Source organism: Mustela nivalis (assembly GCF_964662115.1).
Source record: "Mustela nivalis genome assembly, chromosome: 8".
Classification (NCBI taxonomy): Eukaryota; Metazoa; Chordata; class Mammalia; order Carnivora; family Mustelidae; genus Mustela; species Mustela nivalis.
The window spans coordinates 23,396,239-23,407,741 of record NC_139027.1 but is presented as its reverse complement, the minus strand read 5'-3'; the positions used below and the strand labels follow the sequence as shown (position 1 = coordinate 23,407,741).

Sequence of the window (11,503 nt, the reverse complement as noted above, 5' to 3'; positions counted from 1 at the left end):
GACATCCGGGAGGGTATGTGTTGTAATGAGTACTGGTATTATATAAGACGGATGAGGCACGCCTGGGTGCCTTTGGCTCAGGCCATGATCCCAGGGTCCCAGGATGGAGCCCCACATCAGGCTCCCTGCTCAGCGGGGGGCTTGTTTTTCCCTCTCTCTCTGCCTGCCTCTCTGCCAACTTGGGATGTCTCTCTGTCAAATAAATAAACAAAATATTAAAAAAAAAACTGATGAATCACAGACCTATACCCCTGAAAAAAAATAATGAATTATATGTTAATTTAAATATACAAGTAATATAAAAATATATACAAATATATATATATAAAGAATGAGGGAGGGGCGCCTGGGTGGCTCAGTGGGTTAAGCCGTTGCCTTCTGCTCAGGTCATGATCTCAGGGTCCTGGGATCGAGTCCCGCATCGGGCTCTCTGCTCAGCAGGGAGCCTGCTTCCTCCTCTCTCTCTCTCTCTGCCTGCCTCTCTGCCTACTTGTGATCTCTCTCTGTCAAATAAATAAATAAAATCTTTAAAAAAAAAAAAAAGAATGAGGGAGAATGAGGGAGAACCCAGTTTTCCAGTGGTGTGTGAAGACTATGTCATGTCAGCTCTCCAGAGACCAGTGTCTGCCTCCCTCCCTTCCCAACTCCTACCATGGAGAGAGCAGTTACACCGTGCAAATCAGCAAGCAAATCCAGGCTTCCCCACTCACACTGCCACTGAGAGCTGGCTGGTAAACCTTTAGCAACACACCACTGAGAATATCCCAATAATTTTTCAGGTTGGTGCTAAAGGAAATGTTATAGCCCTTGAGACAGAAGTTAAGGTATAATCACTGAGGTAAGAAAGGCTGTCTTCCCAAACCCTTCAAGTTCCCCCCTTGTGACAGCAGAGATCCTAAGATGGAAGAAGCCAGGCTCTGTGCTCTAGGCTTTACGTACTATCTAATTCATTACTCATCACAGTCCTTCCCTGACAAGGAGGACATTTGAGAAGTAAATTGCTCAAGGTCACACAGCCAGAAGGTAGTGAAACTGGGATTCAGATCTAGGTCTGAGCCTCTTAATCATGGTGCCATTATCTTAGTCACATTATTATTTTATAAGTAGTGTAGACTTTTTTTCTCAGTTCTATAGCCCCCCTCCTGCTCCCATCTTATAAACATATAATGGAATTATAACTAAAATCAATCAAGGCAACTAATTTCTAACACACAATGAATATTTTAAGGACCATCTGAAATCTCAGTAAAATTCTGTAGCCTATTAAGACATTTTAGCAATTTATAATCATGGCCTATAGAGTGTCAGAATTAATATTCTGCCCTCTTATTATTTCAGCCATCGAAGATACCTTGTGTGATAATTGGCTCTTAACAGCCACAATCTAATTTAATTTATTTATGAATACCTTGTATTTATATTTCATGGATATTGTTTTAATTATTAAATCACTACATCTTAGAAATTAATTTTGTTATAGGGCAAATGTTCTTCATGTCAATGTCTGTAATATCATTTAATTTATTTTTATTTTTTATCTCTTTTAAGATTTTTTTTTAACAGAGAGACAGACAGAGAGAGAGAGAACCCAGGCATCCTGTAATGCCATTTTAAAAGTGTGTAAGGATAAAAAGATTGTCTAGGTTTTGGGTAGCTCAGTAGGTTGAGTCTTTGCCTTCAGCTCAGGTCATGATCTCAGGGTCCTGGGATCAAGCCCATGCTCTGTGCTCAGCAGGGAGACTGCTTCTTTCTCTGCCTGGCTCTCTTCCTACTTGTGTTCTTTCTCTGTGTCAAATAAATAAATAAAATCTTAAAAAAAAAATTGTCTAGGTTTCAAAGACAAAATTTGTTACATTTTGCTGGAAACCATTTTGTCAGAAGATAAATACCACAATGCAGAACTATTCAGAGAGCTAAAGCAATTATCATGAGGATAAAGGAACAAAACCCACCTGCTAATGCACTTGAACCTGTAGTGTCCAGAATTAATATCCTAATTCGGAGAGGCGGACTGAGTTGAAGTAGATAGAAACAAGCCATCGCAGAGTCAATAGAACATGACCCTGTGGTTGGTAGCAGGGTCCTGGTGTCAAATCCCAGATCTGCCATTTTCTATCTGCGTGACCTGCAGTGAATCACTGAACCCATTCTCAACATCTGTTTCCCATTTTAAAAGTGGGATCAACAATATCCGCCACATAACAGAGTTGTAGTGGAAACAGAACTGGTATGATTTGGAGAGTACCCTGCAAAATGAAAATGCAGGGTCCTTTGCTCCAGAGTTGTTAAACATTTCAAGAGAACAACAACAGAGCAGGAAAGCTAGTGGAGGGGTCCTTCGGAGAGTGGGGCCTGCCAAACCACGGGGGGGTCCTCTGACCACGAAGCCAGCCACAGGTAAGGATCATGTAAAATGCCACGTGCCAACTGTGTCCCACTTGGGAGGCGCCTGAAGCATATTATCTGGGTTTTGGCCACTTGCCACCTGATTTTCCCAGAGCATGGAAAAGAAATCTAATAATCACTTTTGTTTTAAAGATAGGTACTAGGCGCCTGGGTGGCTCAGTTGGTTGAGCAACTGCCTTTGGCTCAGGTCATGATCCCGGACTTCCAGGATCGAGTCCTGCATCGGGCTCCCAGCTCTTTGGGGAGTCTGCTTCTCCCTCTGACCTTCTCTGTCATGTTCTCTCTCACTCATTCTCTCTCAAATAAATAAAATCTTAAAAAAAAAAAAAAAAAAAGATAGGAACCGTTCGAGCTTCACGGGATACGTTGGTGGCTATCTAGCGCTGAAAGAGTTCAAAGTCACAACGGTCCAGACAGAGGGGGGCACAGAACCCAGGAGAGGGGCACCCACACCCAGGCCGGGGTGCCTTCCCACACCTGCACTGTGGACATCAGTTGTTGGAAGAGGAATAGAGAACATGGGATTCTGTTTCCAAGTAGAGGTCTTGAAAGCATAAAGCTAATCTCATTGGGTTTTGCACTATATTGAATTAAAGTCCTAATTCTAATTTCACCAAATAGGGTTATGGAGAGAACGGGAAGTGAAGCTTCCTGAGTTCTACCATCTAGAGGGAGTTAAGAGAGAACAGAAAATCTATTTCCTGACTGGGGAGAAGCCGGTAGGTAAAGCTAGTCCAACTTGTTGGGAGTAGCACCTTTCTTGGTTGGAAATAAAGATATTTCTGGCAGAGACTTCTCACATCAAGGGGGGGCATATGGTTCTCAGAGTTTTCTGCACATTCTCCTTTGGGCAGCCTCGTCATTGTGGTCAGATGGAGCCTCTGGTGATTTTCTTAGTTCATACCTCCTACAGATGAGAACCCCCTCACGAGGCTACAGATCCGAAAGGTGAGGGTCCCCAAGGGGGAGATATTTTTCCACCTCTCCCAGATCTTCCAGAAAGTTCCTTCCTGGAGTTTTGTTTTGCTTTGAATGTATCAGCACCCAGCTTCTCCTCCAGGCCCCCATGGATCTTCCCAGGTCCCTGCTCTCTCCCTGAGGCCAGGAGGGACCCCCGCCAACTCCTCAGTGGTTTCTGCACACTTCTCATTTTACTCACGGCCGAGCATTTCTATCTGACTAACATCTTAGACACGTTCACAGTGGTGACACACCGCCTCCAACTGATAGACCGAGGTCTCCATTCCATGTGCGGTGAAGGTGGGAGACAACAACATGGGTTTTTCTCTCAAGTACCTGTGCTTGTGGTCACCCACGGGAACCGTTCCTGGCTTACTTCAGACTCCTCCACAGAGCGGAGCCCAGCACCTTACATGAGGTAGGCATTTAGTTGTTACTTGTTGAATGAATATATCCCCATGACATCTTTTCTTTATTTAGTTTGATCATGTCATTGAGTCCGAAGACCCCTTGAAGCATTTGTTTCTAGAAATATTTATTGAGGGGTACCTGGGTGGCTCAGTTGTTGAGCGTCTGCTTTCAGCTCAGGTCATGATCCCAGGGTCCTGGGATTGAGCCCCACATGGGGCTCCCTGCTCAGCGGGAAGCCTGCTTCTCCCTCTTCCACTCCCCGTTTGTGTTCCCTCTCTCGCTGTGTCTCTCTCTGTCAAATAAATAAAATTAAAAAAAAAAAAAAAAGGAAATATTTATTGAGTGCCTGCCAGGTGACAGGAAAATTTCAAAAACAAAAGGAATGAGCACAATTAACTCTATCAAATACTGACAGATCCAATAACATGGTGAGTGAGAGGGAGAGTGACCTGCTGGGCAGACGAGAGCAGGTCCGGTCATCCGATGATAGTCTGTTGTCCCAGGGACTGGAGTTGACCTCACTGCTAGGACGGGGGCCTGGGAAAGGCGAGGGTCTTGGTGCAACACACAGAGTAGAGAAGATCAGCTGTGGGGTATTTCATGACAGTAACTGCAGAATGAAGATAATTAGATTTGTCAATGGGGGGCCTCCCCCAAAAAGCTCTAACCTTGTGCCTGAGTCTGCTCAGGTGGCTGTCACAACAATATCACAGATTGGGGCTGCTTAAACAACTCGCATTTATTCCTCCCCGTTCTGAAGGATGGGAAGTCCAAGACCGAGGCCCCAGGGGGATGTGGTCCTTAAGCGCACCGCATCAGAGAGGAAACATACCTTCCCTACATTTCTCCAAGCCCCCGGAGTGTGGTCCTGCCTCCTCTCCAGTTCGACAGGCAAAGGAAGCAGGTACCAAGGATCATTCCTGGGGCCAGGGGTCAACCAGCTCGCAGTGCATTGATTTTTACCTTCTTACCCCATCATCAGAGGACCTCTCCCCATCCGCCCCTACCCCAGCCTCCTTCATCAACAAGGAATGGGGCAAAGTGTCCAGGATGTGTCCTATCCCTCTTCTCCCTCCCCTACAAGACCCTGCTTTTCCTGGGCCAGGAGGAGGTAGCAGGACTCAGCAGGCCTTTGGTACTGTCTGGCTCAGAGGAGATGAGGGCCCTCAGGCTCTCTGTTCTTTCCGGAGAGCACAGAAGGAGAACAGGGAGGTGTGCTCAGCCACCGTGCTCACCTCCCAGCGGGAACTGCAGCACTGCGGCCCCGTGCTCTGCCTCCAGCTACTTCCAGCATGCTGTGTGGCTGGCTCTCTGGTTCTCAGGGGTGCTCCCTGGTTTTACAGCTCTCCCATAGTGGGGGCAGACCCGCTGACACGTCCTCACTCTGAGGCTGGATCTGGTGTGCACGCCTGTGCTAATGGGTCCCAAAGCCTCAGGCATGAGATGGGAAAGGTCGCTGGCCCTCCTACAGAAGACCCTCACCTGTTGACCTTGAGGCCATCGCAAGGGTGCTTACGGACAGGGTGGGCTGGGGTCAGCAGGACAGCAGAGCAAGCAAGCTGACAAGCTTGGGTCAGGCTCCTTTTCTTCTAAGTGGCAAATAGGTCATTTGCAAGAAACCTAGAAACCCTTCTCTAAATGGTGCCTCACAATCACGGCACCCTTCCCGGGGTCTTTGCTTTAAGCCCAAGAACAGGAGAGCCACAAAGGAGCTGTACCCAGGCCTGCCTGGAAACTTGCTGAAGGCAGTGAGGAGGGACTCTGAGCCACTTTGTGGGCTACCTGGCTCCAGGAGGAAGGGGCCTGCTCCAAGCTGATTCTTGAGACTGGCTATTCCCCTGGGACCCACTTCAGCTCTGCCCAAGGAGCAGGGGCCTGAGGTGGCTGGCCAGTCTGACCTTTCCTTTGACCCAACTGGTATGTACCCAGGGCTTGAAGGAGAAAAATGCAGGTATGGCTGGACCAGAAAATGGTCCAATGGTGCCCCCTGCTGTTCACATGCTAGACGGCATGGATTTGCAATAGAAATGCCAATCAGCCGATTCTCACTTGCAAGACTTTTTTTTTTTTTTTTTTTAAACGCACTGTTAGTTCACTGTTGCCATGTGACAAATGTGTGGCTTCCAACAAGCAATTTATTAGCTCCCCCTGCTTCTAGGGCTCGGAAATTTGGTTTGGCCGGGCAGTTCGGGCTCCAGGGCCCCCATGAGACAACCATCAGATGCAAGCCAGGCCTGCAGCCATGTCCCAGTTCAACCAGCGCCACGGCCGTGGACTCTTGTGGTTGGCAAGGTGGCACCAGCTGTTGACAGGAGACCTCAGCACCTCTCCACAGGGGCATTTCTAAGGTCTGCGCAACCACAGGACATGTCGCTGACTCCCCGCAGAGCAAACCATTCAAGAAGCTGCCGTGGGAGCTGCAATGGTGCTTCTGACTTGGCCTTGCAAGGCACGCAGTCACTTGCACGGTATTCACGCTAATTCCCATGAGCTGTGACTCGGTGTGGGAGGAAACTACACAAGGGCACGCATTCCCGACAGTGAGGCTCCCTGGGGACCATGTTGGGGGCTGGCTATAGTAAGGACCGACCGTGTGCTAGGCAGTACATAAATAATATATAATAATCGTGGCCTACAGTTGGCAGTTATTTCATGCTAAGTACTTTCCCTGAATTAGCTCATTTATCTTCACCACAACCTGACAAGTTTGGTCCTTCTGTTACCCACTGGAGAGAAGAGGAAATGAGGGCTTGGGGAGGTTAGGTACCGAGGTCGCAGACAGTAAGGGTTGATTAAGTGTTCGAGACTTTCATCTGTGTTCACTATGCTGAAATGCCTCCCTAGGCATTTCGAGCCAACAGCCAAGCAGGTGGGCACAGAGAGCTCAAACAACATGGTCAAGGTTACTGAATCAGCAAATGGCAGAGTCAGGGTTTGAATAGAGGCCTGATGCCAAGGCCCATGCTCTGCCCAGCCCACTGCATTGCTCTGGAATGGGGGAGAGGGACAGAGAAAGGAGAGAAGAACACGAAGAACAGGGTAACGAGTCCATCCAGGACTTCTGAGCCGATCAGAAAGGATGCTCTCTTCTGGGCACTTAGCTCTGCAGATGCTTCTGGACTTGGCAGGCTCTCCCCCACTTTCTTCCTGGTCAGGGCAACATCTGAGTGTGGCAACCATGGGGCAGGAAGGGAACAGGTAGCCAAATGGGACAGAGAGGTGGCTATAGTGTACAAGGGTGGCTGTAGGGACTAGAGACGGGAAGAAAAAATAGGGAAAAGAAGAAGAGAGAGAACAAAATTGGAGATGAGGGGGGAAGAAATGGCAAAGGAAAACCAGACCAAGTATGTGGGGTCTGTTGAGTCCTCCTAGGCAGATGATCGGGACTTTCTCTAGGAGTGGCTGGGAGCTCCAGCATGACTAGCTGGGGAAGCAGAAGATCAAGTGCCTGGGGTCCTGGGAATCCAGTTCACCAGCTCTTCTGCCCAAGGAAACCCTACCTCCCAGTAAAATGGCAGCAGGGTGAGCAGTGTCTTGGGAAAGCCAGAGACCCAGTCCGGATGGTAATAGAGTATCAGAGAGCAGATTGACAGATTGATCACCTCGAGATAAAACTGAATGTTGCCACCGGTGGCTTCACTGTTGCGCTTCCCTCTGTAGTTCGATCCCCAAAATGGATTGTTTAATTGGCAGGCACAGCTTTGTTGGTGGCCATTGATCAATTCACGTCTGCTTGCCTGAGTTTGAATTTGTCAAGGATGACTTCCGCACCAGGACCCAGAGTTGGAACGCACCCAGAGCTGCAGATCATTTGAAGTGTTCAAAGGTTATGAGAGTTGGAGGCAGAGAGTCCTGGATGGGAGTCCTAGTTTTAGCAGCAGCTCTAGAGGAAGGATCCCCGCCCCTCCCCCCCCAATAGTCTCAAGCCCTGCCACCACCCCCCACCCCATGTCACTTGGTCTGCCTCTCCTAAAAGCCTCCTAGAGGCCAGTCCCTGGCAGGAGGGTGAAACAGAAAAGCACTTGCTCCTCCCTCCAGCCTCTCCCCACTCTAAGAGCTCACAGTTAATTGGTTTTCCAAAAAACAGATGTTTATTTTTTTAAAGAATATTTTATTTATTTATTTGAGAGAGTGTGCACACATGGGCTGGAGCAGGAGGAGGGGCAGAGGGAGAAGCCACTCCCTGCTGGGCAGAGAGTCCCGATGGATCCCAGGACCCCTGATCATGACCTGAGCCAGAAGGCAGATGCTTAACTGGCTGAGCCACCCAGGTGCCTTCAAAGAATAGATGTTTATTTCACCCTTCTGCTTATATGTATACTCTTCCAGTGCTTTCCATCCGCTTACAGCATAACATTTAAATTCCTGAGAACCACAAGTTGGGGCTTTCAGAGTCTGCCTGCTTGCTGCCTTTTTAGCTTGATCTTCCAGCAAATCCTGTGTACTCTGTTACCTTTGGCTTTTGTTTATTTGTTACTTTTTATTAAAAGGTCGCCCCTCCCCCCACCACGGGGCAGGAGAAGGGTGCGCCTGGGTGGCTCAGTTGTTAAGCATCTGCCTTGGCTCTCTGCTCAACGGGGAGTCGGCTTCTCCCTCTCCCTCTGCCTGCTTCTCTGCTTGTGCTCTCTCTGTCAAATAAATAAAATCTTAAAAAAAAAATTCTTCTCCCTCTCTACACGGTACTCTCCTTTATTTTTTTTATTTTTATTTTTTGGTACTCTCCCTTTCAAATATCAGTCTGATTGGTTATCCAACCATCCTGCACCCTGAAATTCTACTTCAGTGCTTCCCAAGCTTATCCACACATTGGATCACCTGGGGGTGATTTGAAAAACATCCTGATGCCTACTACACCCCCCACCAAACCTTCATAGGCTGTGACTTCATTGATCTGGAATGCAGTCTGGGCTTGAATTTTTCAAAGATCCCCAGGTGATTGTAATATGCAGATCAGTTCTGGGACCACAGCCCCACCCTGTACCACATACTGTAATAGCCCTTGAGGATTTAGGGGTAGACCAGATATTTAGTGTAGAAGGAGAAATCCATCAATAAATATGTAATTGCCCAACAACATATGCAAGTGTTACGAAAGACGCAAGGCACATTACTCTTGGGAAGGTAGAGGAAGTACACGTAACCCCACTGGGGAGATTGAGGAGTGGGTGGCCAGAGCCACTGAATCTTCAAGGACAAGAAGGTTGTTCCAGCCAAAGAAGGAGGTGGGTACATTACTCAGAGGGAAAACTGAGACAGCACAGGAAGCTAGAGAGAGCGAGTCACTTTCTGGGGTGGACAAAAGCTTAGTGTGACTGCAGCTTTGGGGTAGTTAGGCTGGAGAGCCAGACGGGGCCATGAAGGAAGCTGGGAGTATAGAGTGAATAAAGCAGGGGTCAGGGATGTGACCTGGTCACACTTACTATTTGGGAATGCCCAGGAGGTAGGGCAGTTGGTGAATTGGGAGGGAAGACGATAGGAACCAGGAGGGAGGCCTTCCCTTCTTCAGAGGAGTCTCCCTTACATCTTCCCCACCTGCACACTGTAGCCCACATCCGACCCCCTTATCTTGGTGCCCCCGGCCCATAGCGAGGTGCCTGGCGAAGAGTGAACACTCATGCCTCACCCCACGTGGCACAGTAGAGAAAGCATAGACTCCAGAGTCAGACCGCCTTGATTCAAGACTCAGTTCCACTCCTTACAAATGGTGTGATATTGAGGAATTCAGTCACATTCTCCAGACTTACTTTTCTCCACCATAAAATGGAGAAAATGTCAAACACATAAGGTTATTTTGAGAATTAGGAAAAAAAAAGTATGTGGTTTTGGGAGTGTAGTTCCCAGAACGGCAGCTTCGGCAACACCTGGGACAGTTGGAAATGCGAATTTTTGGGCCTCACCCAAGACACCCCCCCCACCACTGCCTCAGGGATTCTGGGGCACAGCCAGCATTCAGTGTGAGAACACCCTCCAGCTGATTCTAATGCATGCGCAAGTTTGAGAAACACTAGTGTGTCAAAACTGCTTCACTCCTGGGCTTGCTTTTCTGGAAGCCTACACTACTTCTGAATAGTGGAAAAACCCACCCCACCAAACAGCTCCGGCCTCTGTTCCAGCCCCTCCTTTTGCAATTCTCCCCAAGTTGGTCATTGTAGATGGGAGGCTCTGGAGGCCAAACTTTGAAATCAGGATATCTGCGGGGCGGGGGTGGGGGTGGTGGTGTGCACACCAGCTTTGTGTGCATGTGTACATATGTGCGTGCACAGATTTTTTGCCTCTAAGTAAAACTGTGTGACCTTGACCTCTGAGAATGCATAGGTTACCTTGTCTGTTAATGGGAGTGATAGTACTTACAGGCTAAGCCAAAGCCCTTTCCACATACAGACTCATATATCCTTACAACAGCCCCACGAAGCTAGAACAATTATCACCACCATTTTAGAGATGAGGGAGTGAAGGCACAGAAAGCCTAAGTAACCTGCCTAAGGGCACCCAGCTGTACGGGTTAGAGCTAGGCTTCAGGCAGGGGCCCTTTGGATGAGGTTCCACGCTCTTCTGCCTCCTAAGGCTGCTTTGAAGACGTCAGTATGTCCGGCCTTTAACCTACTCCCCTTGGGCTCTCTGTTGTGTTGAAACACCTCACCCTAAACCCGGTTTCTCTGCTACTTACGATGAGAACTCGGCTTAGTTCATTTCACCTCTCCTGGCCTTAGTTGCCAAATGTTTAAAATGCGCCGTGGGCTAGACTAGGGCTGTGAGCTGGAGCCCCAAGGCCCCAAAGAATAAGCTGTGTTTGTCTCTTGATCTGAGTCAAAAGTGATGGTCTTGAAATGGTATGTGCTCTGGCTCTCCGCTCTGCAGCCCCCCACCCCCGTAGTCTCTCACAGGCCCACACGCCTCCCCTTAATGAACTCACCAGCTTCCAAAGGTACTTCAGTGGGAGATCACTCATCGGAAAATGCCTAAATCTGAGGGCCTGTGAATTTATAGCCCCTACTCCACCCTGCTCCTCCAACTTAAAAGAATACTTTACCTGGGATGTTTCTTGTGCAAAGAAGGCCATGAGCCTTGGCTTGTACCTTTGTGGACGTCTTCTACTTGGAATGGCTGCCAGGTGTGAGCCGTGTTCATTTTCATTGCCACGTGCCCTGGAAACGTTGATTTATGTTTGCTTCTGGAAGGGAGACAGATGAAGCTTGTTTCAGAATGGGAGGTTAATCCAATTTCAGAATCCATCGCACTTACGGAGATGATTTCTGTTATTTTCATTTACTCTGGAAGTTTCCGTTCGTTCCAACTTAGGAATGAATCAGTTAATGGAAGAAGAAAGGCACTTCACGAGCTTCTGCGCCCGTGTTGGATACCTGTCGTCTCCCACAGCAGGGATACATTCAGTATGGATAAAGTAGCTTGGAGCATTTTTACCGGGTTTCATAATGTCCTTCATCTGGCTGCCGGGAAGTGGGCGCCAGGTGTCCTCGACTGTTAGCTTATTGTCTTACAGGGAATAGGCGCTCAAGCATTAGCCAATGGATGCATGAATGTGCAGACACTTTCTAGCACCTGGAGGCGATGTGAAGTAACTCACTGAATCTCACTCAATTTATAGGAATGTATCTTATTTTTAGAATACCGTATGGCTTGTAAAGAAATTTCACACACATTCTCCATAGATTATTTTCCATATTTTAAAGTTGAGGAAACAAGGCTTCAGGAAGTTAACTAACGG

At 48.1% G+C, this 11,503-nt stretch overlaps 1 long non-coding RNA gene across 1 annotated transcript; it reads right to left on the bottom strand.

Annotated features, from left to right (window-relative positions):
* Positions 1-1,487: 1,487 nt before the first annotated feature.
* Positions 1,488-5,005, bottom strand: LOC309871816. Its single transcript, XR_014315492.1, has 3 exons — positions 4,227-5,005; positions 3,916-4,069; positions 1,488-1,785 (listed from the first exon to the last, which is right to left on the bottom strand). It is a non-coding gene; the product is annotated as an uncharacterized lncRNA (long non-coding RNA).
* Between the last annotated feature and the right edge of the window lie 6,498 nt (positions 5,006-11,503).